This window comes from Lytechinus variegatus, chromosome 6 (genome assembly GCF_018143015.1).
Source record: "Lytechinus variegatus isolate NC3 chromosome 6, Lvar_3.0, whole genome shotgun sequence".
NCBI lineage: Eukaryota > Metazoa > Echinodermata > Echinoidea > Temnopleuroida > Toxopneustidae > Lytechinus > Lytechinus variegatus.
The window spans coordinates 18,188,007-18,205,973 of NC_054745.1; the positions used below are offsets into that span (position 1 = coordinate 18,188,007).

Below are 17,967 nucleotides of genomic sequence, written 5' to 3' on the forward strand. Positions count from 1 at the left end.
ACTTGATGGAACGATATACTTGAACAAAGAGCATTGATCATGTTTATTAGTTTTGTGTGTACTTGTTACAACACCTATAAGCATAGCACACAATAACCAAGTTAATTTTTACTTTTTTTCACACACAATACCTAACGAAGTCGTACCGTCTATTCGTATGATACACAATGATGAATCATCACTAAGATCACTTAAATGCAATATAATACACACTTCATATTTGTCAAAGAGAGCTGTGAAGTGGCTCAAGATTTGTAGGACGTGTAACAGATGAACATTTAATTTTGCCTCGTTTTGAAAAGGGATGTAGATTGGTATAGTATGGGACTGAATAAAAATGTGCCCATGCACATCCAATGGTTCAAGATCAATATTCTTTAGTTTCATTCACGCTCCATTCCTCGTTTTTATGATAGAAGGGTACACATTATCTTTGAAAGGACGGACCTTACAGAGTCCACAAATGTTCAGGATGTGACCGTTGACCTTTAATCCCATTTAGACCGAGCTCTCCTAACAGGTATTTCCCGGTTTTCCCTGTCGCGGTTTTTCCGTTGACGATCGCGAGGGCGCCTCCTTTGTTTCCTCTCCCGCCTCGTGTTGGTCTTGGCCGAGAGGGCGTCTCATCCGCCATGATCTGGTGTGTTGTAGGTACGCCATCGTTAACCGGAGTATTGGTCTGACCAACCAGCATAGCATCATCGGAAGGGGTAATTTCCTGCGGCTCTGTGTCCTGTGGGGCGACCTCCTCCGGTCGACCCTCCGTCGCCGTCTCCAGGCTCTCGCACATGCCCGGGTCTTCAAACCCCTTGATCGCGCGCCGGAAGTCGCGCGTCTTCACCCAGCTGTGGACGAAGGTCATGAACAACTTCCGGTTCTTTCTGCTGTCTCTGACGCCCATGACGAGAAGGTAGTTCCCACTGCGTTCTAGCATGTCACATTGGCAGTTGGCGCCCTCGCGGACGTAGAAGATAAGCTTTTGAAGATCTTTCGACTTGAGGGAACCCTGCTTCAGGATGTCGAGTTTTTCAGGGTTGGTATCGCCGATGTACTTTTTGCCATCTTTGGAGTCACGAATCGTTTTTATCTTCAACTTCAGAACTGAGCGGGGTGAGAGAAAAACAGAGAATGGTTTTGTTAGTTCATGAAATAATCATGACTTTGTATTGTGGTGAGGAATCTACTTATGGACCAGGGAGTTCAGATTGAATAAATATGTTTAGTGTAGTCATTGCATACACTATTATTTCCACGGTATGTACCAACTGGGAGTCAAAAATACTCCGAGTTAAATTGACTCCGATTCCAGTGAATTTGATTCGAAATGGTGTGGCATCCATTGAAAAAAATCACTCAATTTTGATTAAAAATTGATCAATTTGGAAACAGTTGACTTATCAGCTGGAGCTCTTCCAAGTAAAGGGCACACATGAGTATTACAGACCCCCATTCACTCACGTGTTATATCATAGCTCATCAAAAAATCATTAAAAATCAATCCCTCGATAGATTTTGCTTTAATTCACTGACATTAGTCACAATTAACAGTACATTAAGACTTGATATGTTAATCAGTACTTGACCAGCTCAATCAAAAGTTAAATGGCCTGAAATAAGACTAACCATAATTTCGGCCAGTTCATTGCCACAAAAACCAGAACTGCATTGTGGGTAATAATAATTAAAATGAAATACAAAAATGCAGTCTAGCCTCCCCAAACGCCTTGATTATGAAAGAATATGAACATAGCATTATGTCTATCGTTTTTCTTTTGATATACAAACATTTGATCTATTTTTAATGAATTATTTTAATCAATAAAGTCATGTGATCTTTACTTACGCCTGTCCGGCATGCTTTGCGCGCGGTTGAATTACTCTCATGTGCCCTATACTGTGGGTCAAATGACGAAAAGTTGAAAATTTTGGTCTCAAAAGAAAGAGTGGGTTCTCCTGAAGAGATTGATACCTTGCATTCAATACCTAATCTGACTCAACGTGTTAAAAGAAAAGAAAACGTCTCATTAGACACCCCTCATTTTAATGTAAAAATGCAGTGTTCCATTCATATATTTTGTGCGCTTCCTTTGGTATTGCAGCTACAAGTTCTACTTGCTTGATGTCCATCAATGGGCTAAATATGTATAGTGTGGATTTACAACTTTTTGTTTACATGTTTAATTTCGTTCGAGGTGATTTATTACCTATGTATTCGCATAAGAATAAACAAAGTAAATAAAAGAAAATTGATAACAAACAAAGAGTGTAAGCATTTCTTTTGCTCATTTCGCCTCTCTTCCCTATTATAACCATTAATTTGAAGGAAGAAGGGGGGGGGGGTTATAGGCATCAACCCCACCCTGCTTACAAGCCAGGAGGATGGGGGTATGTACCCCGACTCAGCACCCCCCCCCCCCTCCTGTAGCTTTCAACGAAGTGAATAGTATTCAAGTGCGCAATCTATGATGTTTTACATCTAACTGAGACAAGTTTATGTATTTTAATGTTTTGTTCATCTTTCTTTCTCTGCGTGCTCTAAATATTGAAAATAGGAATCCTGATGATAATTAGAAGTTCTTTATCATTTTGAAGTTCCTTCTAGTACTTGTTTCATTTCACACTCTCAAACCAACCAGATCTCCTATTGGCAGTAGAAACTCGCATTTCTGCATGATAAATGATAAGCATTGAATATACATTTGAAAGCGTCATTTCAGCATCGTAGTCGACAAATGCACTAAATGCCGAGTTACATACTTATCAAATGTTGTTAAACATAACCTATCACTTTGCATGAAACTGTTTGAAGCATTCTCACCACCGATTTCTAGCAGACGACGCCCAGCCATAGCAACGACAGTGTAGAAGTGTAGTCGCGATATAGGGCACACATGAGTATTACAGACCCCCATTCACTCACGTGTTATATCATAGCTCATCAAAAAATCATTAAAAATCAATCCCTCGATAGATTTTGCTTTAATTCACTGACATTAGTCACAATTAACAGTACATTAAGACTTGATATGTTAATCAGGTACTTGACCAGCTCAATCAAAAGTTAAATGGCCTGAAATAAGACTAACCATAATTTCGGCCAGTTCATTGCCACAAAAACCAGAACTGCATTGTGGGTAATAATAATTAAAATGAAATACAAAAATGCAGTCTAGCCTCCCCAAACGCCTTGATTATGAAAGAATATGAACATAGCATTATGTCTATCGTTTTTTTTTTGATATACAAACATTTGATCTATTTTTAATGAATTATTTTAATCAATAAAGTCATGTGATCTTTACTTACGCCTGTCCGGCATGCTTTGCGCGCGGTTGAATTACTCTCATGTGCCCTAAACCAAAAAATGTGTTGTTCATGCCGAGAGAGGGGGCTAGTCCAGTTCACGATGCACGCCGCGTTGAAAGATCGTGCACCTGCCAAAAGACGGCAAATACGGCAACAGTCCCAAACTATTGGCGAGACAGACAGCCAGCCCCTCCAAGCCAACAAAACCTTTTACATATTCACGACGATGCACTCGTCGATAAAAAGGGTGTCGGTTTTATGACGCAAAGATTATCAAATCAAGATTTCGTTATACTGGGAATAATCATTATTGTTATGATTGTTATTATGTGTGAAGACCTACCCAAAAATGAAAATTGGATAAAGATTTAAAACAAGAAGGAAAAGAATAACTGCCTATGATCTAGGGGCGGAACAAGAGGGGGAATGGGACCACCCCCCCCCCCTCCCCGATGATTTAATTTACAATTATTGAGAGAAAGGAGAAAACGAAGAAGAAAATTAGTAAGTAAAAACGACTGGTCCCTCATCCTTATCTTACTCAGAGGGGCACTTAAACAGATTAAAAGAATTTATATTCATTTAATGACTAGATATAATATATGAATAGAATTATATCACTTTCACTTCCAAATTACGTACTCCGCTTCACTTCTTTCAAAAACCCAGCCTTACATTTCTAGTAAGCAAAGAAAGCATGACAATCTCGTTTCATATTCATCATGATGATCACATCAGCGCTAACAACTAAGGATTCCTTATACTTCCAAAATTGTTTATTTACATGAGTAAAAGTTAAATGGGTTTTCCGAGTCGGTCTCAGTCGCACACAAAGACAATTCATCATCCCCGAACGACACCGCGATAGAAGCTAAGCACACACCGCTCAAAAATAGGTCAGTCATTTTGGCCGATAATTGGCTGTTTTTACGAATAAATCCCCTCAAATGGGGCCTTAAATCTCCATGGCAATGATTTTTGTTGTGATTGTGAAATGCCAGAGCGTGGATTGTGTTTACTATGACAATAAGCATTGGGTTCGAGGTGGTAAAACACAATGTCAGTTATGCCGACAGAAAGAACTGGTTTAGAGTTGAAAGCGGGATGACAAGTCTTCGTCTTGGTTCCAGATTCGCATTTCAGCAAAAAAAAAAAATCCTCCACAGAAATTCTGAGCATGGTGCTATTAGTTCCATGATTTTAGCATGAAAGAAGAAAATCACCCGAATTTTACAAGTATTGGTTTCATTTATTTATGAGATGTAGCGCCAAGCTTAAAATGTGACAATTTAATTATTATGATATTGATTTTTCACAATTTCCTCAAATCGACATTTTGCTGGGGTGGATTCAATTGACTTCTCATGTTAATCATTTTTTTTAAAGGAATTTTACTTTTCAACCGGTTTGCTTTGCCTTCCCATTATTTCATCATTATTAAGAAATTTCCAAGATTTCTGACTTGGATTTCGATTTCGTTTTCAAAAGCTGATACACGTGCAATTGAGAGGGTTACACTTCGTAATTCCGAAGGTTCGTAATTCCGAAACACGTAAATTGCCTTTACCTCGATGTTCGTTAATCCAAAAACGAAAAAGGGTTCGTTAATCCGAATATTTGTGGCGCATTTCCGAAGGTTCGTTAATCCGAAAAGAAAATGAGAGTCGTAATTCCGAAGGTTCGTTAGTCCGAAAACGAAATGAGGTTCGTAATTCCGAAAGTTCGTTAATCCGAAAACGATATGAGGTTCGTAATTCCGAAGGTTCGTTAGTCCGAAAACGAAATGAACAACGAACCTCATTTCGTTTTCGGATAAACGAACCTTCGGAATAACGAAGCTTCGGAATTACGAATGTATACGATTGAGAGAGTAGAATGATGTCACATGCAGATTTCTTTTGCATTTTTACGGAATGAAATTATATGATATTTCGATTTTTGAGGATTCGACGACGAGGGAGCTCTTTGGGCAAGCTTTGAGTTTATAACAACGATTCCAAATGTTCAACGTGTTTAACGTGAAGTCGATGTATATCCGGAGGAAACACTGAAATATTCCTTATTTCATTAAAGAAAGGAAATTTGTTATGTCATCAGTTCCTTCATTTGCATGCCACCAGTCTACCAGTGATGTGCATGTTATTGGGAGGGGGGAATACAAGGGAAACTTTGAAACTTTATTCCTTAAAGGTAAATGCCAGTTTTGGTAACGATCAAAATGAGTTCGTAAAGAATCCAATGAAATGACCACGAAAGCGTGTTTTTGTATAAATAAAGAATATGTGCTAAAGGATTCTGGAAGAAATCGTGTAATTGCTGAAAAATTAGCAAATAAGCACAGGATTTGGGTCAAGCGTCGGGCACGACATTCAAAGCAATAATAATACATTGTCCCACGTGCGCTTATCTGTGTTGGTGATCTTCAGTGTGAATATTTTTCAGCGTAGAATTCAAGATTTCACAAAGTTCAGTTTATGTGACTGTACCAGATCTAGATCCTCGATGATACTGACAATTAAGCCTGGTTTTACAGACTTTCTCATGAAATCAATGTTTACTGCAACTACTGGCATTTCTCTTTAAATCCCATTTTGATAAAATCTTCAGCGTTGTCGTTCATTTTCAAATTGCTCTAACTTTTGTGATTGGAGGAGGGAGTGGGGTTTGGTCTCGAACTAAATTTAAAAATTTACTCACCAAAATCAGAGTTGCAGAATTTTCTTAGTAACGTTTCTTCTGTGCTGTCAACATAGCATTGTGTAAACTGGGTCATGTAAGCCTCTTGCATTGCTGTGAAGAAAACAAAACAAAAAACGACTCAAGTAAGACAACATTACGAAAAGAACGCAACGATATTATTAAGTTAAGGACCAAAAAATGAAGAAAATAATACACAGTAACAAAACATAGCACGTTGTTCAAGCCTGTCTCTCTAACAAGTTGTCACTTTTTTGTGATTGTCTACACTTTTTAAACAACTTGTTTTAAAAAATTGAACAGTTGTTTAAAAGTTTGAACAGTCGTTTAAAAAGTTTAAGCAATAGTTGTTATATGGCTTAAACAACGTGCTAAAAATTGTGAGCATCGTTTTCACAGTGTAACATTCATGCCATTTGCGCAATCCATTGAAATTAAAGGTCAAGTCCACCCCAGCAAAATGTTCATTTGAATAAATAGAGAAAAATCAAAATAGCATAACGCTGACAATTTTATCAAAATCGGATGTAAAATAAGAAAGTTATATGGAATTTTAAAGTTTCGCTTATTTTTCACAAAACAGTGATATGAACAACTCGGTAACATGCAAAATGAGTCAGTTGATGATGTCCATCACTCACTATTTCTTTTGTTTTTTAATGTTTGAATTATACAATATTTCATTTTTTACAGATCTGACTATAGGGACTGACTTGACTGAACCATATAGTATTAAACGATGCTAACTACACATGTATAGGGAGGAATTGATCACTTTTTCACTTGACAATGAGGAGAAAATAAGAATATTTCATATTTCGTATAATAAAATACAAAATAGTGAGTGGATGATGTCATCAGTCTCCTCATTTGCATACTGACCAGGATGTGTTTTGTCAAATTAAGCGAAACTTTAAAATGTCATAACTTTCTTATTTTACATCAAATTTTGATGAAATTTTCAGTGTTATGTTTGTTGGATTTTTCTCTTTTCATTCAAATCAATTTTTGTTGGGGTGAACTTGTCCTTTAAACATGTTTTCTTTGTACCTCTGTGTAAACGGGGTATTTTATTCATCGTAATCGGCACAACATCACATTAATATCACAATACATTTAGGATGTTTAGCATTTAATCTGCTGTGTGGTACCTTCTTCACTGAGAATGATAAACCGAGCCGTACAAACAGTTCATGAATATTCATTAACTGGGTGAAAAATCACGCAAGTGAAATCCACTCTAATCTAGTGAATTTTATTCACTTCCTCCGATGATTTAATTATTAACCCTATTTTTAGACAGTAATTTTCACGCAAGGAGAACTCAAAAGATACGTGGTTTAGACTGACAACTCCGAATAAAAATACAGAAAAGAAGGAAAGAGAGATAGACAGATAATCAGAAACAAAAAGAAGAAACGAAAGGGGTATACCGAGGATATGAAAAGTGCAAGTGAACGGGCGTTAGTCCCTTTTAATCTCGATCCATGTCAAACGTGTAATGATAATAATATCAGAACAGCGATGAGGGGGTACATTCCAAACGTACCATTAATTTGACGTCACAATAGAAATTTTGTTCAAACCTCCATCTCTCTAACTTTGATATGTCGTGCATGATATTGTATGTGATATAAAAACAAAACATGTTTTATGCAAGACACGACTTCCTACATTTTTTATGTAAGACATGACTTTGCTTGTGCCATCATCGTCATTATTCTTGCCCATTGTCATCGCAATGGTCGTTGACATCATCATTTTTTTTTTAATTCATGTTTTATTGATCCTCTTCATCAAAATAAACATAACAAAACATACAGTTTATAAACAAAACAAAACATCCAAGATATAAGCATTACTAAACATCCAAGATACAACGGATCACATATTAATATTCAGATGACGTTGGCCTATGAAATAAAATAACATATCTAACATACAAAATAGTATAACATAAGAAAACATCTGTTTGTTTACAAAAAAAAAATCTGGCGCTTGGCCTATGAAGATAAAAGACATAACAAAAACAGCCTTCTGCTTTTAACGCCTGTTTATAGTATTCAAAATGATAGCACAGGCTTGCCCTCATGTTTGTCTAATTTGCATTTCCTTTGCGCTATGGTATGTTCAACAGTTTCAATGATAAAAGAAAAGTTACAAAAGAGGGAGGGGGGGGGGTAGGTTTTGTTTCGTCACAACGGCTTCTAAAAATATATTGTTTACCTGACAGATCATCATCATCACACCATCATCACCATCATCATACTCATCACAACCATCATCATCATTACCATCATTAAAACCACCATTATGATCCTCATCATCATTGTTATCATCCTCATCATCGTCAACCATCATCATCATCACCACCAACACCCCATTATCATCCTCCTCCTCCTCATCATCATATCCATCATCATCATCATCACAACCATCATCACCATCATCATCATCACCATCATCATCATCATCACAACCATCATCATCATCATCATCACCATCATCATCACCATGATCATCATCATCACAACCATCATCATCATCGTCATCATCATCATCACAACCATCACCATCACCATCATCATCACACCATCATCACCATCATCATCACAACCATCACCCCATCACCATCATAATCACCATCATCATCACCATCATCATCACCATCATCATCACAACCATCATCATAATCACCATCATCATCACCATCATCATCACAACCATCATCATCATCACCATCATCATCACCATCATCATCATCATCATACTCATCACAACTATCATCACCATTATCATCGTTAAAACCACCACAATGATCATCATAATTGTTATCATCATCATCAGCATCATCGTCATCATCATAATCATTGCCATCATCATCCTTGTCATCTTTGTCTCCATAATATTAATCATCATCATGGTCATCATGGTCGTCATCATCATCGTCATCATAAATTTGATTATGGTTCTAGATCGATTGATCATTGGACCAGAATTTTATGAAGTAGACGATCAAATGAACCTGTTACACGATGTTATTGATATTTTTAACCGCGATTAAATTGGACCAAATGGCACTTCCACATGTCAAGATCTACCGAAGTCGGTAGCAGAGTTCACGCACCCCCGGAGTTTGGCGGGTGCAGGAAGGTTGCGTGCCGGTGGAATTCCCAATCGACGAGCGATAGGGGGAATACGTAGGCACATGCACTATCACGACTATGGTAGGAATGTTGGTATCGAAATGATTTCTGTGAATGTGCGTGCCGATTGTAACTCCACCCGCATGCCAGTTTAAAGGTAGATATGTGAGTATATAAATGAAGGCCATAGCAGCTGAAATGCACAGTAGGCCTATTATACAACGAGTTCTTGCTGAAGGAAAACACGCCTTGGTTTGGGATTCGAACCTACGACCGAGAGTCAGAACCACTAGACCAAGATGCCCCAATACGATAAAGGTTGATCCAACTCAAACGGGAAGGTTTTTTAATATCATAACAATGCTTTGGTTTGAAGAGCATACAGACCATTAGCCCGTATTAAATAGCCCCACCTAAAGTCCTCGAGTTGCCTTATCTGGCCTGGTTCCTTGCCCACAATGCAACATTCTGAGAAGTGAAGTCATGTGACATAGACCCACTTCAATGAAAACACATTGATGCACAACGTCAAAGAATAACAGAGACAAAGATACGAATTTTAAAAGATAGACATATTGTGACGTCACAGACAGGCAGCTCCCCGTGTCGTGAGATATACATTAACCAAAATGCCATTTTCTCAACAGCAACAACAAAAAAAGTGAAGCTGACAGTAATTCTTTTTACGCAATGTATATCATCAGACACATCATTAATCCACCTTCAATTTGTATTCATAACATCCCATTTAAAACTGGAATTTACAGAATTCCTATAAAATGACACAAATCACAAGTCGCCTAACCTGATATTTTGACAATTAACATAATCTATTATTCATGGATGGATTTGTATCAAACCTATCTTCAGCAATGTATATTCTCAAATTTCTCCTCATATTACTTAAGGGCAATTCCATAAAATATGTACGTCCGAACCCCCTATATGCGGGACCTTTATCATGTTTATGCAATTTTCTGTCTCTAATTTCTTGTTCTTTTGACAGTCTGTAATATTCTCAAAGGACCATGACTTGGTCAGTTTATGAAGTGAAGTAAGTCAGAAAAATGGGGGTCGGATGTACAAAAAAGGTTGAATATTTCATGGAATTTCCCTTAAACGAAATTATCGTGGGGATTAACTACCCCCTTTAAACGAATCGTCTGGCGAACACGTCGGGTGGGTAATAGTTGATTTACACCAACATGACAGCTTCTATTGGTCTGTACTTGAACCCATTCCCAGCAACCCCTGAAGTCATGTGACCTCGGGTCAAAGGTTAACTGGCCCACACGTTTTACCCTGTTTCCCCAGGGCACACACACAGCACAGTTTATTTATCGCGATCCAACATTTCAGAGTGGTAGAATTAAGTTATACATCAACATTATTTTAATAAACCATTTCATTTTTAGATGAAATGGTTTCAAATCATGTGCATGTGGAGCGTTGTGGCCCAGTGGATTAGTCTTCGGGCTTTGAAACAGAGGGTCGTGGGTTCGAATCCCAGCCATGGCGTAATTTCCTTCAGCAAGAAACTGATCCACAATGTGCTGCACTCAACCCAGGTGAGGTAAAAGGGTACCGGTAGGAAGTAATTCCTTAAAAAGCTGTGTGCCCTATGAATGCCTAGCTTAATATAGGAGCGCCTTGAGCACCTAACAAGTGATATGTGCGCAATATAAATACCCTATATTATTATATAGTTAATCAAACTATCATTTTTTAGCTTTCCATACTCCTTCGGGACTCGCTCAAAAGACATCCGAACACAGTCTTGCTAAATCATGGTGCATGACCATGTTTAAATAGGGACTGGGCCAAGGTATTTATTATATTGGGGGCAAAACAATTTCACGGGAAATTTAAGTTTTGATAAAAACCCATGAAAGAATAGGAGAGTTATGGAATTTTTAAGTTTTTGTTTAGCATGCGAGCGGTTCCCCGAAATAATCATGTCATACATATTTCCTAAAGTCCAACATTTTCAATAAAAAATATTCATCTTATACAAGTTACAAGAGGTTATGAAATGATTGCCCAATATATCCACCGAAAAAATCACTCTCATATCTTGAGAAAATGGCAAGTTTGTGGAGTTTTAATCGTAAATATCACTATAGATGTTGGCATTATTTTCATTTTTTCACATTGTGATTGATAATATCAATTACAAATGTTTGTGAGACTGGACCCCACTTCAATCCATCTGTAGCAATCAAGGCAATGGTGGAAATAAGTCCCGGTGCATATTATGTGACCGTAAATTACGACCAAGTCCTGTTTATGGATGCTCAAATCCCGTTTGATAGGGCAATGAAACGAAGTCAACTGAAATACCACCAACCATTTATCACATCTCTTACGAGCCCTATGAGAATGCCAAAATGTACTGCAGCATATATAATACATGTACTAATATATATCTTTCAACTACAGATGAACACCACATAGGGATGGGTAAGACAGGGAACTCCCTGCTTAGGATAAGGAGTGGTTAGAGATAGAGACCCCCCCCCCCCTTCTAATAAAAAACATTAATAATAATAATGATAATAATAATAAAATAACAACAATGATAATACTCCCCAGGGAGTGGAGGATGTGCATACATTGTGTGCGGGAATGACTGATTGAATCCGATGACCGGGGTAATAATATATCTGTACAGCGCTTAGAAACGTCGTTCCGATGGATTAAGCGCTATATAAAAGCGGATTATTATTATTATTAATAATGATAATGAATTAATATCAACAATACAAAGGTTAATAATACCAATAATAATGATAAAATTAAAAACAGTAATGATAATGATAAATAAACTTCATGATGAGGAAAGGATATGTCACTGAACACAGAATTTAAGGCATGGTCACGTGACCGCCCGAGCGTTGTTGGAGCGGTCGTGGAGCGGTCGTGGAGCGGAGAGAAAAAAAAATCATCACCTCTCGCTACCGTTCACCATTTTCGATTCGAGTTGTTTTTTTTTTTCGATTTATGTTTTCGATTTTATCCCCAATTTTGTGAGCGAAATTCGGCCCTCTTTCCCTACCGCTCCACGACCGCTCCAACAACGCTCGGGCGGTGTGACTATGCCTTAAAGAATTCAAGGTCTAACACCCCCCCCCAAAAAAAAAAAAACGATAACAGGAACTGAGCGTTGCATGTTGGGTAGGCATACGTTTTGAAGACGCGATTTGAAAAGTGATTCCTCCGGTGGATTTCAAAAGTATCTACGTGAAAATTGAAGGATTTGTTGCACGGTAAGTTGAGAAGCACGTCCATAATGCAGCCCTTTTTTTTGCTAGTGAACATATGAGGCATGCGCCCCCCCCCCAAAAAAAAACGCACACACACATACTCTTGTCTTGCAAACAATGCATTGTTACATTTTATTGTCCTTATGCATTTCCTGTTGTGTGGAAATTTTGAATAAACTAATCTAAAATCTCAATTACAATGTCGCAGTAAGTGCTTAAAAGAAACATATTTCAAAGATCGAAATAAAGGGGGAAATTAATGGAGGCCTCCGGCAACAGCATGAACCAACCAACTGTTTTGCGGGGTTTTCCAATCTCGAAAAAAAGTGCAAACGTCAAAATATCATTACTTTTTCGTACTTATTCATCGATTACAGTGAAATTTTGACAATTTTCATAACTTTTGCAGTTTAAAAACCACATTACACTACAGAAATAAAGAAAAGGTAGTGCCATACTTCATGCAAAATATGAGCAAGGATTTCGGTCTAATTGCGATGCAGACCTTCCTCCTCTTCAAACACGACAAGGTCAATGGGTGCACGACAAACGACTGTCATTTTACGACCAAAAAAAAAATGAAAGAGAAAATGCGGCACAGGATGACTGAACTGAACAAAATATTTATAAATTTTGAGGGGACGAATTTCGGTGAAAGCGGAAAGGGAATATCCAAAAACCATTACTGATTAGATCAGAGTTTTATGCCTTGCATTGTTGAAGAGGCAGTGGAGTGATTTAAGATTTACTGGCATTGACATTACCGACTAGTCACTATGGAAACGATTTCGCTCGATATTAGAATGCCCTCTAAACAGATATATAAATCTAACTCTCATTAGTACAGTCATTATGGTCCAAAAAGGGGGAGGGGGAATGTGAACCATGCCGTCATTATATTGTCATTTACACAGTCATTACGATTATCTAAAATGGACAAAATTAATGTAAAAAGTGATCTTAATCGAGACATGGACCTACGGTCGAATGACAACAGTTTACTTGCATGATCTGTTCAAACTGCTTGAACACGTCTTAGCATCTAATTCATTTCACAATGTAGACATTGAATAATTATGAATAGCCATATGAATCAAGATTCTAATTTGAACACCACACGGTAATCAACTGATAAATTACGGTGCAAAATCAATTGGCCTAGTCGGTGCTTTGAGCATGGACCTACCACGTCACGTGTTAACATACACCCCAAAGTTTGATTATAATTTTTACCCCAAATATTGCGATCAGAATAAGACAAATGGGTACAGTACTGAATTAACACCAATAACTTGATACTGGAGTAGAAAGCTTGGTATACCATGGACCTACTATGGGTAGGTACGCACACAGCAAAAACTGTGGTGTTAACCGGTGTAGGCCTACATAGAGGACCACGTCAGTTATTTTACACCGGTGTTAAATTGGTGGTCTTAGTTTTACACCTATAGGTGTTATTATAACACCTTTGGTTGTTACATTTACACTCTTAGGTGTTGTGGTCAATATTTAGGGTGTAATTTTAACACCTCAGGGTATTAACACCAATTGGTGTCAGTTTTAACACCACAGTTTTTAGAGTGCAGTCCGCTCATGACCCCGATTTATGGCATTTATGCAGGTGTAGCTCCAATGTTTTTGCCGCGCAGTCCTTGAAACAGTATTTGTACAAAGATTTGTGTTTGAACGCAACTTGAAAATTCACGCGCAAGCCCTAAAAACGTGTTTCTGATTGGCTCAAAGTCAAGTTGCGTTTGATGTTTAGAGATGTGTTTAGTCGTAACTCTCACTGCAACGGCCCCAGACCACCTACCCAAACCACACAGACACAGGTGCAAGTAATGCAATAGCAATCTAATGTTCAATATTCCATGTGACACAATAACAAGAACGGGCGCATAATAGGCGCAGGAGGGGGCATGTCGGCACTAGCCTCATGTTCAGGCTAATATGGCATTCCAACTTGAACCTGAAAAGAAGTATCATCAGTGAATGAGCAACTCAAGCACTCAGCAAAACCGAAAAGTCTTGCATGCATATAGGCCCATGGAAGATAAACGTTCTTAGCGAGTCTTCGTGACTTCTGGAATTGAAAAATAAACATTTTCCGAGCAACATGGCAGAAGAAGGTAATACAAAATGTACTCCTGACCAAAAAAAAATTGTCATCCGTGAACGGAGATGTAATTCCGAGTAAAAAGTAAACACATCCGAAGGGAACCATGCCGGGTTATAATATATTAGATTCAGCCGTGTCTGCGAATGTTTTGTCGATTGCGCTCCTCCAATGAAAATGGGGTGACGCAGGGGTATATAATGCCCCCTCTCTTGTTCAAAAGTAAGAAGTCGCAGGCCACACCTAAGGGTTCAGAACTTTTTCTGTGTTCACTTTCATTTGATTATATAAGATATTAGTAGATTGAACCTTTGCCAAAGTGATGTTGAAAGGAATTCAATCTAAAATTCATGGTGTAAATAATAACACCGATAAATGATCTGAGATGGCTATGCCCTCAAGTGTTAAACAGCACTATGGAGGGTGAACATTACATTAAATTGTGTTAAAAATAACATACAAGATAGCGCTGACGAGTTTGAACTAACACCGTGGATTTCAACACGAGTGTAAAATGCTTGTCGTTGCCCTAACATGACACCAACTGTTGTATGTGTTGCGGTGTTTTAGGCAAAGAATGTGTCATTAATAGGAAATACCATTTCACGGTGCATCTTTGATTAAAACCGAAACAGAAAAGGAATTTACTCTAAGATTCAACATGAATATTTGCGAGTGTAACCTCATTTTGCAAGTAGTTGTTTAATGGATGATGAATCACACGTGTCTCGGTAGAATTTTACTGAATGGAAGAAGACAAACCCACAAGGACAAATGTTTATTCAGCGAGTAGAATAGATTCTTTGGCTATCTTCAGGCGGTTTTAGGTTCAATTGTCACGTTAAGAGGTTTGAAGTAAGCACTTGTTTCTATTGTATTGTAGATTCGTGATAAACAGAGTGGGATGACAATAAGATGCCATGAAAATATTCGCTGGCCCCTTTCACGACCTGCCATAATGTATGTAATGGATGGGGAGTCATCGAGGAAATATTACCCCTTAGATTAAAAAGACACTTTTAAAGAAAATGATACCTAAATACAAAATAATTCATGAAAAGTCAGTGAGGGATGGGTACCCGGAAGGTTAAAACGATCAAAGAGACATGATCACAATGGAGATGATTTATGCATAAAAAAAGATAATATAACTGGAATGAGTAATGGAATCTCGGTATCACTTTTAGTGAGACAGAGAAAAAGCATTATGGTTACCCTTGTTAATAAACTTTAAAAGTTGTTATCATACCAATATTCATCAAGTTTCGACTGCAGCGCGATGCAATAACTGCCTTACACTTCCACTTCAGTTCACAAACAAAACTATCTAGTTTCTTAACTGCCCTCTTATTTCCATTTCCAACAATTACGTGATGCATCATTTTTGGTATAGGCCAAGACTGTGAGCATTCTGTATTTCGATTTACGACATAATTCGTCTTGACGACATACAAGCGTCGTCGATGTCGTCTTTATATCGAAATTTACTGCTTGCCTATACAAAAAATATCCATCATTATATTATTAAAAATTATATATATATATAATATATATATATATATATTGAAGAAATGGCGAAATTCTAATGATCACTATCACTTTTTTCGACTCGAGGGTCCCATTCAGATGCGGAATCAAGAGTGAGTGGACCCCCCCTCCCCTCACCAAACAGATTCTGTCCCATCTTTTTTCTCTCTCTATTAAAAGTACCCCCACAATCCTATCAGCATCATTCCCCGTTCGCCTGTCTACATTCACCCTGTTAACTCGACACAGACGCCCCATTTAAATTCATTTTCACACTCCGCCCACTGCATGTGTAAACACGGTTAGAAGAAACATAAACCACTCAACCATCTATATTCAGATAAACATAACACTTCACATGACTATTGTATATTCAAGTAGCATTAACGCTGCACAGTCGCACCAACGAAACCGATTCCAAACCGATCGAACATACACCATCCGATATAACGGAATGGAAATTATCGGTTTGGAACCGGGTTCACCGGTTTGACTGTGACAGTATACAGTCAGACCGACGAAACCGACTCCAAACCGACCGATAATACGCCATCCGATTTAACGTATAGCTTTGATCGTTCTGGAACCGGTTTCGTTGGTGTGACCGAGCATTATGCGGTTGGCAGTAGCATGGGTAAGAAATAAAGTATATTTAAACTGTCTCGGGGTGGAAGGTTTCCTTTGTGTCCCACTTTAAAAAGAATCAGTGGGGTTCAACAGAAAATCGACTAGGAATACAGCGATGGCTACTGTAGTTTATGTAATGGAAGGTGAATGGATTTCATGACATTTGCTCCGGCGACAATTGCTGCGATCATGGTGTCCGTAGTAGATCCATGCTGCGATGGAAAACCTGCACGTTAATACCTCGGTCACATTTGTTCCACGGCGGCCGTACGACGAGTCGAAAACAGCCCTTTTAACATTTTTTGTACCAGCTACATATAGGTGATTTGAATAAAAATAAAAAGACGGTTGTTTTCGACTCGCCATACGGCCGCCGTAGAGGATATGTGACCGAGGTATAAGCCAAACATAAAATATAACCTAACCTCCAAATCTTAATAAACCATAATCCTTAAATTCACATTACGTTGAACCAACAGTCCTAACTCTAACCCTGTTCCCTCAGAGATATCAAGACCGGTTCAATCACAGGAGCATTATGCCGTGTCACCGGTACATGTTACTTGGTCTATTTTCGCTTTGTCCCATTCCTACATTGTCTAATCCTAGTTCGTCTTGTAACCATTTTGGTCTAAATGCCACTTAGGCCAGTTGAAGTTTTGTCTATATATCCAGATGCTCTCCAAATGCAAAGGAGCTAAATAAATCTGGACCCTGATCACATTCCTCTCAAAGTGAGATGAGGAACCAGTCGTGATGGAATGAGATTTCAATCCTTCAAGAGTGAATTTTTACCTTTTTTAGTGAAAGTGTAAAAAAAAGGTTCCCACTTTCACTCAAAACAGGTAAAAATTCACTCATAAAAGAGTGCATTCTCATTCCATCAGGACTGGTTCCTTATCTCACCCTGGGAGGAGTGTGATTACGGACCAGATTAGCTCCTTTGCATTTAGAGAGTAGGACCTATACACATTATGTTCCATTTATATAGCGAAGCTACTATAATTGCCTATACTCTACTGCGCTTGATACTTGGTGTAAGTATTATCACCCCAACTGGAGCAGAGCCGCCCGATAGGCACTAAAGCATTCAAGGAATAAATCCTACCGGGCACCCATTCACCTCATCTGGCATGCCTGGGGTGAGTGCAGGAAAGCACGCCGTGACTGGGATTCGAACCCACGTCCCTCTGATTGAAAGACGAGAGTCAAAACCACTAGACCGAAACGTCCCAACATATCAGATCACTTTCCTAAACTGAAGGGTTTTGCCCAGCAAACTATC

At 38.3% G+C, this 17,967-nt stretch overlaps 1 pseudogene; it reads right to left on the bottom strand.

Annotated features, from left to right (window-relative positions):
* Positions 1–126: 126 nt before the first annotated feature.
* LOC121417121 lies at positions 127–6,096 on the bottom strand (annotated as a pseudogene).
* Positions 6,097–17,967: the final 11,871 nt, after the last annotated feature.